The following is a 16,263-nucleotide window of genomic DNA, read 5'->3' on the forward strand; positions in this document are numbered from 1 at the left end:
TAAGGCAAGTAGTTTTTCAATCAACAGTTTATGGATATAGAAACTAAGACATAGAGAATGTCTGCAATTCACCTAATAGCACCCTGATAGGATATTATTAGGTGGGAAATAAAATCAAGCATCTGGGGTTCCCATTGTGGCTCAGTGGTAATGAACCAACTAGTATCCATGAGGATGTGGGTTCAATCCCTGGCCCTGCTCAGTAGTTTAATGATCTGACATTGTGAGCTGAGGTGTAGGTCACAAATGTGGCTCAGATCCATGTTGCTGTGGCTGTGGCATAGGCCAGTAGCTGCAATTCTGATTTGACACTACCCTGGGAACTTCCATATGCAGCAGGTGTGGCCCTAAAGTAAAAAAAAAAAAAAAAAAAAAAAATCAAGCATCTGGCCAGTGAAGCTTGCTAAAAGGGAAAATAAAACTAATTACAAAACACATTTTTCCCCTTACAACTGGAATTTTAATAATCATTATGTAAAAATCCTGTTAACAGTTATCTTGAAATTCAGATTTGGGACAGTTGTTTACTATCTTGCCAGTTCTTCAATGACTTAGCTTGATTTTTTTTATATATTTTTATCCAGATTTATAAATAATTTTCATTAAGAATATCAGCTCCAGGTAACATTGAACATTTTTAAAAGGAAGTCCTAATTTATTTATTTCTATGTATTCCACTAAAAACAAACCTTTGTTATTTATCCCAGAAGGTTTTTTTTTTCTTCCTTTTGTAAAAACCAATAACTGATTCTACAATATGTAATATTCTGTCTCTGCACAGATATAGGTAGAAGTACATGCTGGATACAAAAAGATTTACTTCCAATAAGAGTTCTGAGTCTTTTTCAGTAGATGTCAAATAGGCAATAAGCCACTTTTTAAAAACTACATTCCTGGGTACCTAAGATACAAGTTAAGGTCAGCAATGGTGGAATAAATGGTTAACATGGAGGGCAAATTTGGTGGGTTGGGTTGGGTTGCAAATCTCAAGTTTCAAGGAAAATGCTGCTAATGACCAGAGCAGGTAGAATTCAAGAGAAAAAAAATAACTAGACACCTATGGAGGCTCAAGAGAAGAAAAAAAAAAATTGCCTGCAATTAAAATATATAAACTCTATTTTTACAAATCAGGTAATTGCAGGGAAAAGTCATAGTATTGATACCTGATTTTAAATACTTGTAACATAAGATGGAGATCATATCTCAAACATTTCTTTTGTATCTAAAAGAAATACAAAGATACGATTTAGCACAAATTGCTGGTTGCCATCCTATAGCCACTGTTTATTTTCTCCTTAGTAATAGAAATCTTGTATTTAAAGTGGTAAAAATATCCGGTTTAAAGACTACTTTTCCCGGCCTTCTATGCAGTTAGGTATGGCCATGGCCAAAACAGGCCAGTGAAATGCAAACAGAATTGTTTTTTGGAATACAAAATTTCAGGAGACATAAGCTGAAAAATCACTCTCGCTGATGGAAAAAAAAAATTAACAAAGAATTATAAAACCTAAAAAAAGAACCAGTGAGATTTGAAAAAATATAATAACTGAAATGAAAAAAAAAAAAAAAACTATAAGGATTTAGCAGCCGTTACATGATACAGAGGAACACACAAGTGATTTGGAAGATAGAAAATCATCTGTTTTGAACAGAAAAAGAAAAACAAATTTTAAAATCTTATCAATCCTGTGACTGTTTTTGTTTTGTGGTTATAATATATACATAATATACACATAATGTTCTAGGATTTTTAAATCGAATGTTTTGCTTTTGCTTTGTTATTTCATGACTGACAAGCTTCTTTTTGGTTCTCTGTTTTCAAATATTTTCTATAACTCATTTCTATAGGAAAGACTAAAGACTCAATTGTTTCTTCTGTTTTAGGAATATTTTCTTTCATTTTGTTATTAAATTTATTCTTTCACATTGCTATATTCCACTTTTTAAAAAAAAATGTTTTTCTCTTTTCTGTTCTAAATGGATGATTTTCATTATTCTATCTTCCATGTAACTTACATGTTCTATATCTTCTAGTTTTTTTTCTTTTATTATAATCTTAAACTCTCACTTGTTCTTGTTTATGTTTTATAGTTCCTTGTTAAAATTCTCTCTGTATTCATCTATAATTTTCTCTAGTTCTGTTAGCGTTTTTATTGCAAATGCTTTGAACACTTGATCTGGTAAATTATTAATTTCTATTTCATAATTTTTTTTCTAAGTTTTTTTTTCCTTATACTTCCTCAGAAAGAAATCTTCCATCTTCTCATTTGGCTTAACTTACCCTGTCTCTGTGAAATTAGTATGAAGTTTTGAAGGGTGTCCTCGTGTGGGAGCACCCCTTTGCAGTCTGCATGTACCAAATGGCTTTCTGGGAAAACTGGATCTGAAGTGAGCACGAGTCATGTCTTCCTCTAGGGTGTGCTGGCAGCTATCACCTTGGTGGGTGGTGTGAGGCTGGAGATGGAGAGGCTAGAGCCAGAGGCCCATTCTCCATTCATGGCTAACAGGGCCATATTAGGGGCAGGGGCAGGTCCTATGGTATTGAAGCAGAAGTCCCAAGGGTCGGGTCTGAGCTGGTCTGTTCCAAGTGTGTGCTTTCCCCACTCCCAGAATTGGTATCTTCACTCCAGAGGAACAGTGCAGGTGCAAGAGGGGCTGGAGTGGGTGCCAGATGCAGGCTGGGGAGTACACTGGACAGTCCGGGCATGCTAGTCTGAATTCCAGTGCACTCTTGATCTGCTGCTCCAATAGCATACGCAGTGGCTGTCCCTACCCTAACCAAAGATAGTGTCTCGTCTGAGTCAGGTCTGGGTCCCACTGGTCTTCAATCCTGACGAGGGGACTCTCATTTTCTTGGCGTTTGTTGACCAATACTGACTGACACATTTATCCATTATGTATGTAGCTGCTGATTAGGGCAATGTTTTTCCCATTACTGAGCATAAGATCTGGCACATAGTACATTTTTAACATCTATATCTTCCTTTAATTTAATAAAATGTGACATCGAGGAGGTTTAAAGCAAAGTGTAATGATATATCAGTGAAATGCCAGCTCAGAATCATGATTCCACATTTCTGAATGGAATAACAAAGTCAAGGTGGGGAGTGTAGGGAAAAGACAGAAATATATGTCACAAAATATATTATAGGGTTTCGTGTACAAAAAGGATGTAGAAATCCTAGATCTAAGGATTAGCTGTTTGATTAGCTGCTGATACCCATGAATACAGTATTGATGTTCTTTAGAAACCATTTACAAAAGGGCAGTATTGATTTCAAAATTCCAAGCAGAAAGAAGGGAAGTGGACTGATCCATAAGAGACAGGCAAGAACAGAACAGACATTTTATTACATGTAGGTGATTCTGATCAATATAGTGAGATAGAGATAAAACACTAGTACTTCAATGGATAAAAACTTTATTCAATTTGAGAATATCCCATTTTCCATACATTATATAAATTATTATTTTTTAAAATAAGAGTAACAGAGTTTAAACTTCAGGCTATACAGTATGTTTTTTCTCTGAAACATAAATATTTTAATTCAAAGTGAATCAACAGTAATACACCATGAACTCTTATTTTAATATTCTCCAAAATAATCACTTGCAATTCACACTTTTTGTGACAAAGTATAGAAAGCTTGATCACTAGGAACCAGAGGGAAATACATTGCAAACTGCAATGGACATTGCACACATGAAAATCTTCCCAGTCTTTATTATAATATTATAGTAAAATTGTCACACAGCAAGTTAATGTAGCATAGAAGCAAAAGCCAAAACAAATAAACTAAAGAAAGAAAACTACAAGATCAAGCTTAAAATGGTTAAACAGCTAACAATTCAAATTCAATTAAAAATTCAATGGGCTATGGCAATAAATATTTCTACATTTTTCAGTATATGATTTAACACTTATTTGATATAATCCAGAGTTAAAATTAGTAACAGAGTTTTAAAAAAATGTAAAGGTTTTGTTACCACAGTAACCTATTTACTTAAACACCCTAAAGGAAAAGAAAACAATATCAGAATATTTGATAAAACATAATTTACAAATTGATATGAAATTATGCAACCTGAAAGTCACACAGTATTTTATTTAAAAAAAAGAAACCTAAGAAGCTGGTAAGAATGGTTTTCAAGTGAATAAGGTTTCAAAATACAGCTTTGATGAGATAAAGTTTTAGACCAGACCTGAGGCAAGGTCGAATAAACTAAAGAACCAAAATATTAAAATAATGATTTATTGTCAAAAATAAAAATCATTTTAATTCCTATAAATTATTGACACATATCATTCAAGATTTTTTTTTTTTGCTTTTTTTTTAAGGGCTGCACCCATGGCATATGGAGGTTCCCAGGCTAGGGGTCGAATCAGAGTTACAGCTGCCAGCCTACACCACAGCCACAGCCACAGAAATGCCAGATCCAAGCTGTGTCTGCAAACTACACTACAGTTCTTGACAATGTTGGATACTTAACCCACTGAGCGAGGCCAGGAATTGAACCTGCAACCTCATGGTTCCTAGTTGGATTCTTTTCTGCTGCGCCACAATGGGAACTCTGTCATTAAAGATTTTAAATGAATGATGTAAATTTGTAAACTTCCCTTTAACAGGTGAAGTATAGGAGAAAAAAATATATAATTTTTTTAAAAATTGAAGTATGACTGATTTACAGTGTTGTGATAGTTTCAGGTGTACAGCAACGTGACTCAGATATACATACATGTGTGCATTTATATATGTTCTTTTTCAGACTTTTTTTTCCATTGTAGGTTAATATAAGATGTTGAATATAATTTCCTGTCTGATAGAGTAGGTTCTTGTTTATCCATTTTATTTATAGTTTTGTGTGTTTGTTTATCCCAAACTCCTAATTTATCCCCCAAGACATAAGTACTGATATTTTCCCAATATATACATTCAAAGCTCTTCAATAAGGGAATGCAGTAAAAGAAGGAGTACCATCAAATGAATGTCTGCTGGGAGTGGTAGTAAATCACCTAGTTCCACACTTCCTCCGCTTCCATCCAGAATAACAGGGACAATTCAAGAAGTAGGTAGTTGGCTCTGACTCAGGTATCAAAAAGTTTATTTTTGACGCAGTGAAATATAAAAAGTATTAATCATGTAGCAGCCTTTTCTCCCTTACTGTCATTACCAAGTGTCTTCAACAACAATGAAATAGGCAACACTTTGTTCTTTATTTTGGGTATTTTATATATTCCATAGCAAGCTCTCATACACTTTTTTTGAATATGTTAACAAAGCATCATTTTTACTATCTTATGTACATTTGTATACATTTAAGTCATTTACTCTTTGATTAATGAACTGTACTCATGATCAGGGAATAACAGAAAGATTTCAGGTTAGAGTACATGTGTTAATGAGATCTGTCTGAATAAACTCCGTTTTCTTAATCGCTAAATGGAATGACATTCATATGCTACAAGGGACAGTTGTTTCCTCATGTCCCTATTTAGCATTTAAATCAATAGATAAGTTTCCTTGTCAGAGATATGTGGTTGGTAATGATGATAGATGGGACTAATGACAACTGGGGGATTTTTTTCTTTCCATCTCTAAAAGCTTCATAGTGGACAGAAACTTTTTGAAACCACACTTATAATCTAAAGGATGACTGTGTGAAAAGACAGAATGCAATATGGGCCATTTGGCATTTTATTCAGTGAACCTTACACTCTTAAAATACAATTTAATCCATCTTAAAAATTGAGGCATAAATAACTGATTAGATCAATGAGAGACACTTTGAGAGTTTTGATAAACCAAAGCAAATCCTCTTCTGAGGGTCTCATTTAATAGATTGATAGATCTATCATATACATAAGCATGGGAAGTGTTTAATTCCATCTGATAAATGTTGAGGCAAATGAAAATTGATTAGAAGATAAACAGTGTATTATAGACACACTTTGTCTTCTTGTTTAGCCTCTAACTTAAATTTTTTTATTACTCTATTAGAACTTAATTTCTATGCAGTTACTTTTTTGAAGAAATGGTCTTGCAGATCTACACTGAAAAGTCTAGATTTAATGTTTGATATATTAACCCATTTATATTTTCTCTTTTATCTTGTAGCTTAGGAACACATACATTAAATTACATTGGTAGATATATTTCAAACTCAGCAGAGTTTAATGTTACTTAGCAAAGGGTGATAAAAATAAAATAATATTATGGATCTAGACCTTGCTTTTCTGATAATTTTGAAATGAATTTAAGGAGTTCCTGTTGTGGCTTGGAGGTTAAGGACCTGACATTGGCTTTGTGAGAATATGGGTTCAATTCCTGGCCTTGCTCAGTAGGTTAAAGATCTGGCGTTGCCATAAACTGTGGCATAGGTGACAGATGTGGCTCAGATTCAATGCAAACTTCCATATGCCAAAAGTGGGGCTGTAAAAAGAAAAAAAAAAGAAATAACTTTGAAAATTCAAATGATAAATTCTCAAAAGAGATTTATTACCATGGCAGCAAATGGTATTAATTTATTCATTTTTTTCAAATTCTCATTAACACAATTTTTATCCCCTCCCATTACAAGCACAAGAGGCATTTCTACTAATTTATGTACCTGATTGATACATGTACCATAGTACAAAATAAGTTTCCCAATCATGTATAGTAGATGTAGGGCTCAACCCAAAAATAGTTTTGAGAATGCTGTTTATAAGTCCTGTAAAAGCTCCTAGAAGTTTGACTATGTTAATTTACATTGTAAACATCAAAAAATTAAAAAGACTTTCAATATATCATAACATTCATTTGGCAAAAGACATATTGTTTTGTAAATGAACTTTAGGAAGTGATAGAATTTTGAACACAATATAATAAATACAAGGCTATTATTTCTAATTTTAAATAGTTTCTAATTTTACTTTTGCTTTTATCCCTTAATTTATATGTTATTAAAAATATGGAAAATATTTAGAAAAAGTAATTTCATAAAATATCAGTTAGAAAATACAAATAACCTTTTGTTTTACTCTTGTCTATATAGACTGAATTCACACCACAATGTAATATGTAAATATATATTTATATAAATAAAAATAAATATACAAAAATATTTATATAACTATATGCATGCATAGTAGTTTTGTAAATTGCCTTCTTCTTTTTTTTTTTTTTGTCTTTTTGCCATTTCTAGGGCCACTTCCGCGGCACATGGAGGTTCCCAGGCTAGGGGTCTAATCGGAGCCGTAGCTGCCAGCCTACGCCGGAGCCACAGCAACGCTGGATCCGAGCTGCGTCTGCAACCTACACCACAGCTCACGGAAACGCCGGATTGTTAACCCATTGAGCAAGGGGAGGGATCGAACCTGCAACCTCATGGTTCCTAGTCGGATTGGCTAACCACTGAGCCACGACGGGAACTCCTGCCTTCTTAATTTAACAAAATTTTGTGAGAATTTCTAAGATAATGAACTATTCAAGAAACTGTTGTATAACATATACAATGGCATAATAAATATTGAAATAACAAAATTCTTCTGACAAATGTGAACAAAAATAATTCAATGATCAAACAATTAATACAAGTCAGAGTAATATCAATGCCTAAAAACTTCATTTACGTATCTTTAAATAAAAAATAATCCAAATGTCCATCAGATTTTGAAAGGATAAACATTGCCATATCTTACAGGATGAAATACCACTGAGAAACAGAAAAATGAACTTATTCATGTAATAATATATGCAAATCTCAAGATAATTATGCCAAGTAAAAGAAACAACCACAAAAAATGGTACGCTACGTGACTCCACTTTTATGGAATTCCCTGAGACAAAATTATTGGGACAAAAAATCAATTCAATATTTATGAAGACTGAGGAGAAGGGATTGACTGAAAAAAAACCAGGTTTTTATTTTTCTATTGGAAATGATATAAATAAATATTCTATGTCAGTGTGAGTTCTATCCACATGATTAGGTACAATTGTCAAAAATCATTCCCTTGTTTACTTCAAATTTCTGAATTAAAATTTTATGTAAATTTACCTCAGTAATGATGGTGTTATTATTATTATTATTATTATTTTTTTTTTTTGTCTTTTTGCTATTTCTTTGGGCCGCTCCCACGGCATATGGAGGTTCCCAGGCTAGGGGTCTAATCGGAGCTGTAGCTACTGGCCTACGCCAGAGCCACAGCAACGCTGGATCCGAGCCGCGTCTGCAACCTACACCACAGCTCACGGCAACGCCGGATCATTAATCCACTGAGCAAGGGCAGGGACCGAACCCGCAACCTCATGGTTCCTAGTCGGATTCGTTAACCACTGCGCCACGACGGGAACTCCTGGTGTTATTATTTTAAAAAATTACGTCCCTCATGTAGCATTCCTTACCATCTCTGTACTATTCCCTGTAAGCTTGTTGCAACACTCCCACAGCTCTGTTATGATATTTATGTTTGCTTTAGTCTTTAAAAAATGGTTTATTAGTCCTCATTAGGTTGTCCTTTTAAAAAAAGAAATACACCTCATCTACCTTACTATGTCTATATCTATGAAGGTTCCTAGCAATAAATATTCTATCTTTGGAGAATTTCTTGGCTGTATAACATTTTGGAGAGTAAATAATTCAGAGAATCAAGCCTCCAATAGCATATAATGGTATTCTCATTGAAATGACTGATCGAAATTCCAGAAAAGTATTAGAAAACACATTAGACATAACTGATAGCACAAGTCACACTGGTTAGGTGTGTAGTCAACTACTTATAATAAAGAATTTTGAAAGCCCATTTGAAAAATGTGCTACATTAATAATATTTTTTAAAAAATTGTTGAAATGTACTTGATTTACAATGTTATGCTAGTTTCAGGTGCATAGCAAAGTGATTCAGTTTCATACAAACATATATGTATTTTATATATCTTTTTACATTCTTTTTGGGTTACAGATTACTACAAGATATTGAATATAGTTCCCCATGCTAGACAGTAGGTCATTGGTTATCCTTGTTAGTAATCTATTTTTATATGATAATGTATATATTTTAATCCCAAACACTTATTTTTTTCCTTTTTTAGTTTTAATAGTTTTATAAAGTTTTAGTATAGTTGATTTACTATCTTGAGATAATTTCTGCTGTACAGCCCAAACCTCCAATTTATCCTTCCCCTATCTCCCCTTTGGTAACCATAAATTTGTTTTCTATATCTGTGAGTCTTTTTCTATTTTGTAAGCAAGTTCATTTATATCATTTTATTAGAGTCTACATATAAGTGATATCATATGACATTTGTCCTTCTCTCTCCTATTTCACTTAGTATGATAATCTCTAGGTCTATCCATGTTGCTGCAAATGGAATTATTTTATTCTTTTTATGGCTGAGTAATAGTCCATTATATATATATATAAATCTTTATCCATTCATCTTTAGTGGATATTTAGTTCGCTCTCTTATTTTAGCTATTGTAAATAGTGCTGGTATGAACATTGGGGTGCATGTATTTTTTCTCATCATATTTTTCTCTGGATACATGCCCAGGAAGGGGATTGCAGAACCCCATGGTAGCTGTATTGTTAGTTTTCTTTTCTTTTTTTTTTTTTTTTTTGCCATTTCTGGGGCCGCTCCCGCGGCATATGGAGGTTCCCAGATTAGGGGTCTAATCGGAGCTGTAGCTGCCAGCCTACGCCAGAGCCACAGCAACGCGGGATCTGAGCGGTGTCTGTGACCTACACCACAGCTCATGGCAATGCCGCATCGTTAACCCACTGAGCAAGGGCAGGGATCGAATCTGCAACCTCATAGTTCATAGTTCCTAGTCAGATTCATTAACCACTTCGCCACGACGGGAACTCCTAGTGTTAGTTTTCTTAAGAAAACTCCATACTGTTTTACATGTGATTGTACCAATTTACATTCCTACCAACAGTGAAGGAGGGTTCTTTTTTCTGCACATCCTCATTAGCATTTATTACTTGTAAATTTTTGGTATTGGCCATTCTGACTGGTGTATAGTGATACCTCATTGCAGTTTTGATTTGCATTTCTATAATAATTAGTGATATTGTGTATCTTTTCATATGACTTTGGCCTTCTGAATGTCCCCTTTGGAGAAATATCTATTTGTATCTTATGTTCATTTAAATTTTTTTTTCCATTTTTTTTAAAAAAGCTTTATTGAAGTACAGTTGATTTATAATGTTGTGATAGTTTCTGCTCTACAACAGTGATTCAGTTATATACATACACATATCCATTCTTTTTCATATTATTTTACCCTAAAAGTTAACACAGAATATTGAGTAGAATTCCCTGTGCTATATAGCATGTCCTGGTTGACCATCTGTTAAATATATTATTGCATTATTGTATATATGACAATCCCAAAACCCCAAGAGTTTTTTTTTTTTATTTTTTTGATTTTGAGCTGTATAAGCTGCTTGTACATTTTAGAGATTAATCCTTTGGGTTTGTTTGTTTGTTCATTTGTTTATTTTGCCTTTTAGGGCTGCACATGTGGAATATGAAAGTTAACAGGCTAGGGGTCCAATTGGAGTACAGCTGCCAGCTATTGCCACAGCCATAGGACATAAAATCTGAGCCATATCTGCCACCTACACCACAGCTCATAGCAACACTGGATCCTTAACCCACTGAGCAAGGCCAGGGATCCAACCAGCATCCTCATGATTCCTAGTTAGGTTTATTACCACTGAGCCTCCACAGGATCTCCAATCCCTTGTTAATACATCAATACAATCTTTAAATGTAGTCTACTTAAGTGTCAACATATATGACTGAACAAAAATGCAAATGCTCTTTTAACTCTTTATGAGATATCCTAGAATTTCTACAGCAACAAGTTTGTTTTTGGTTGTATTATTGAGGGGTGATAACATTCCCTTTGTAAGATTGTTAAAAGGATTCTATTTAATAACATACATTCAGAAATCAGATGAAGGCAATCCTTTCTTTCCTATAATTCTCTTTATCTTTGACTTTTATTTTCATTAATGACAGGAATGTTTATGTTTTAAACATGATCTTAAAAAATAAAGATAACTCTTTATGCAGCAATATCAACTTGATGTATCTAAACTTTTCTATCCTCAGGGCCAAGACAAAGTCTTGTTAAATCCCAGGGTCAGCATCTGTCTTCAGTCTGTTCCTGTTGCACAGTGAAGGGTAATTATTTTTCTGCTGTCTCACACTTATGAATGACAATTCAACATAGATTATATGCCTGTAGTTTCAATCAAGGGAAAACTTGAAAAGTTACTCTGCTTTATCAGAAGAATAAGATTTATAGAGTTAACAAATGTAGTAAAGACTATTTTGTGAGCTCAATATAAACCATTATATCTAAACTGTTAATCATGTATAATTGTATATGATGATTTAAATGCATATTTTAAATGCACATGTATATTTAAATGCATGTTTATATAATTTATATTATTAACATATGTATATTATAATTAGAGTTAATAGTAATTAAATTTGAACTTATTAGAGATGTTCAATATGCCAGATGTGCTGTGTTTCTTAAGGGTATAGCAAAGAAGTATTTTAAGATAACATCTAAATTGTTTTCCACTCTGGAAATTTTTTCCACCATTTCAGGACATTTTCCTGGTGAGATAAGGCCATTAGGCTGTAGTTTATTCCCATGGAGACTGGAAAGTGGAATGGTATTCTAAATAAAAATTTCTTTGGTTTTGGTTTTCGTATATACATATTTAAATTTTAATAAAATAATGGTCTTGAAACTTCATTAAAAGGAGATAGAGAAATGTTTTCCTGGAATTCTTCAAATTCAGATTTTAAATATTAAGAACCAGAACATGAAAGGAGGATGAACATGTAAACCATAATGTTGGAGAGGTAAATAATTTGACACAGAAGATATTTTTGCTCCCTTGGAAAAGTTCTGGGAAAGATCTAAGGAAATAAGAAAGAAAACAAAAATTTAGACTCATGGGTTTTGATATCCTTCAGGTTAAGGGTTAAGAGCAGATGGTAGAAATATCCAGGTAGATTTATGGGGTTAGGTAGTGAATTTTAGTGTCTTGAAACATTGCAAACTTTCCACAAAATGTTCATAGTTTTGTCTTGACACTTATATGACATATTTATGACAGAACATCAATAGTTATGAAAGGTACTAAGTAGATGGGCCTGGGAAAAACATCATTGGGTTATACATTCTCAGTGTAGAGAAAGTGATAGAATGTTGCACCAGGGCTCCCAAGGAGAAGGGATTAGTGGACAATAAATGCCATAGATTTGTAAGGAGGTGACTGAAGGATACAGCGCTATCCCAACTGTAGCCAATGGAGAGTCTACAGAAATTAGAGATGTCTGTGCCCAAGTGTAAACTATCTAGTAGCATGTAAGGTATAGGACATCCAGTGACCTGCTGGACTAGGCTCTACTGAAGTGGAGAACAGTAACAACAATGGAAAAAAAAGGGGAAAAAAAAAAAAAAAAAACTCAGTCTAAGGAACAAATCCCTGTAGGGACCAAAGGATGTAGGCAAGTAGAATTAGACACTTTAACTAGAACTCAGGGGGAGTGAGCAGGTACCCACTTGGAAATGGAAGCCTTCCCTCTAGCTGCCATAAAAGAAAAAGGACAGGACAGACACTTTAAAAGGAGGAAGCCTTCAAAGAAAACTTTGTTTTAAACACAAATATGTTTAATTGGAAAGAATAAATTTTGCCATTAGTGAAAAATAAAAGTCAAAGATAAAGAGAATTACAGGAAAGGTTTGCCTTCATCTGATTTCTGAACATGTCTATTAAATAGAATCCTTATAACAATCTTACAAAGGGAATATTATTATCCCCTCAATACAATCAAAAACAAGCTCAGATATGTTGATTGACTTTTTCCAAAATGATGACATTTCTGCTGATACACTAAAAGTTAAATTTCTGAAAAGAAGACAAAAAAATAAATCAATCCCATTTACAGTAGCGTCAAAACAATAAAATACTTAGGAAAAATTTTAACTATGGAGGTGAAAGTTCTCTATTCTGAAAGTTGAAATATGTCAATGAAAATTCAAAGGTACAAATAGACAGAAAAATATCCTGTATTCATGGATTGGAAGAATTAATATTTTTAAAAGGTCAATATTACCAAAAGCTATCTATGAATTAGATGCAATCTTTATCAAAATTCTGATAGAATTTTAACAGAAGTAAAACAAAAAAATAACCAACTTCTAAGATTTATATGGAATCACAGAAACATGAAGGGCCAAATATATTCTGAGAAAGACAAATAAAGCAGGAGATATCAAAATTCTGTATTTCAAGCTATATGATAAATATATGTCATTAAGACACTATGGTGCTGGCACAAAAACAAACAGACTAATGAAATAAAACTGAGAGTCCATAAATAAACCCAAGTATATTTGGTCAACAATTTGGCAAGGGAGCTAGACTACTCAATGGAGAAAAGACAATCTCTTCAATAAATGGTTCTGGGATAATTGGACATTCACATGAAAAGCATGAAACTGGACTCATAGCTTATATTATTCACAAAAATTAACTCAAAAGGGATTAAAGTTAAAGACTCACACGGAATATGTGAAACCATGAAACTCCTAGAAGAAAACAGGAACAAAGCTCCTTGACATATGCTTTAGAAGTAATTTGTTAGATATAACAATAAAAGCACAAACAACAAAATAAAAATAAACAAGTGGGACTGTATCAAATTAAAAATATTCTACACAGCAAAAGAAACCACTAGCAAAGAGAAAAGATAACCTGTGGGAATTGGAAATAATATTTGCAAATCATATATCTGATAAGGAGTTAATATTCAAAATATATAAGTACTCATAAGACTCAGTGGCAAATAAAACCCAAATAACTCAATTAAAAATGGCAAAGTACATGAATTGACCTTTATTCAAAGAAGACATATAAAAGGCCAACTGGTATATGACAAGATGCTCAACATCACTACTCATAAGGAAACACAAATTAAAACGAGTTATCACTTCATACCTCTTAGACTATTCATCACCAGAATGACTAGCGATAACAAATGTTGGCATGGATGTGAGAAAAAGGGAACACTGTGCACTGGTGGTAGGATTATAAAGTGGTACAGCCACTGTAGAAAAAAGTATGAAAGAGCCTCAAAAAATTCAAAATAGAAGCATTATGTGGTCCAGCAATTGTACTTCTGGAACTGAACACCCCCCTGTTCATAGCAGCATTATATACAGTAGCCAAGATATGGAAACAACCATGTCCATCCATGGATGAATGAATAAAGAAATCTTGTTATCTCTATTCAATGGAATATTATTTACCCATTAAAAAGAGGGAATCCTACCACTTGGGACAACATGGATTGTTCTTGAATGCATTACGCTAAGTGAAATAAGTCAGACAAGAAAGTCAAACACTATATGACCTCACTTATACAGAGAATCTAAAAAAAAAAAAAAAAACACCTCATAGAAATAGAAAAAGAGATCAGATTTGTGATTACCATAATCAGAAGGTCAAGGGAGGGGCAATTGCAGGAATGTTGTCAAAATGTATGGTTTCTATGAAAACAGTATTTCTCTAAATCTGGAGTAAAATCACATTTATCACATGCTTGCTGGGTTTTTGACCTGCTAATTTCCTTCCATTACATCACCAGGACTTCAGTTTTACATAATGAAACTGGAATACTGTTGGCAGCATATTAAATCAAACATTCGTAACTCACCAATAGAATAAGTAGATATTTACCTGAACACAAAATATTTTTAGGCTAAATTTAATATTTTAGTCTTAGTCTAAATTTAGGTAACAACTTTGGGTAATTAAGAGTTTGCTAACTAGTTTAATCCCTTAATTTTGCATTGAGGTTTTCACTTAAAGATTTAACCTCATCACTTTTAAAATTTAAACTTACAGGGAGAAAAAATGGTATCTCAAAGCCTAGTCTCTCAAGTATACTATGAATGCAAATTTACTGATGTTTCTTCCTTTTAAATCGAGATATAAATGAAAAATTCATTATTTCATTTATATGCCAAAAAGTCTTATAATGCCCAATCGCTGTTTTAAATAGGAATTATGATGTACCCAAGGCAAAAGAAATAACAAATACGAAGTGCAAGAATTTTGACAGTACAATGTATTATAGGTATTAGAAGTATTTTGGTGTTGCTGGAGTGAAGTGTGGGAAATGAAGCTGAAGGTGTAGCCAGGGCCCATCTGCTACATGTTAGAGAGTTAGGTATCATTCTTAACAATGAAACCATTGAAGTTTTATGCTCAGATCTATGCTTTGTAATTTTCATTTTCGTTACAGAGAGATAGTAGATTTCGTGAAGGAAGTAAATTTCAGTGACGTCAAATTCAGGGATTACTGTTGAAATTCAGCATAAGTAGACAGTAGAATTAATTAACTTTTGTTGTTGTTGCAAAGATGCAAAGAGTTTTGAGTCACTTTAACAAGGACAGAGGAATATATTTTTCAATAGCTAGAAAAGTTCTAAATTAGTAAGTGGTCTGCTTTCCTGCACATGTTGTCTTTATAATACTAAAAACATTTTTTTTTTCTTCTAATTATCAGGCCTACCATGGGTCCTGGGAGAGGCAATTTAATTGTTATTGTTCTTGACCTATCCAGAAAATAAGTCAAGCATAATTTTATGATCTAGGAAAAGCCTTAAGTTCCTTAATTATATATTACTGCATCTACCCTACTTAAAAATTTCAAATGCTGTATATAGCAATTGTTTTAAAAGAAACATATTGTGACTGACATCTTGATTATTGGACTCCAGTTGCATCTGGAAAGCTCAAATTACAGCAGAAAATAATGAAGTTAATCAACTAAGGGCAACATTTAGAGTTCACAACCTTTTTCTCTAAAAAGGGGAACAGACTACTCACTTCCGAGATCTTTTCCATGTAGTCAGGATTAATAGGATACCTGTTGAAATATGCTGATAAAGTAAAAATTGTTTTCTTATAAATGATAACAATTGTAGTGTTACCAGGATTACTACTTTTCCTTTATTAGAAAAAACATTTTTTTATGGTTGTGGAATTTCAGTTTATTTAGTAACATTTAAATTCTAGTTAATGAAAACAGTGGCCTGAATTCTTGCAGCAGTGTGAAATAAATTTCTTTAGGAAATTCAGTGGCAGTAAAAACACATAGAAATACAGTATTTTTTGTTTTTGAAAAATTTTTTTTTTGTCTTTTTAGGGCCACACCTGCAGCATATGGAGGT

The sequence above is a fragment of the Sus scrofa genome, chromosome 4, assembly GCF_000003025.6.
Source record: "Sus scrofa isolate TJ Tabasco breed Duroc chromosome 4, Sscrofa11.1, whole genome shotgun sequence".
Classification (NCBI taxonomy): domain Eukaryota; kingdom Metazoa; phylum Chordata; class Mammalia; order Artiodactyla; family Suidae; genus Sus; species Sus scrofa.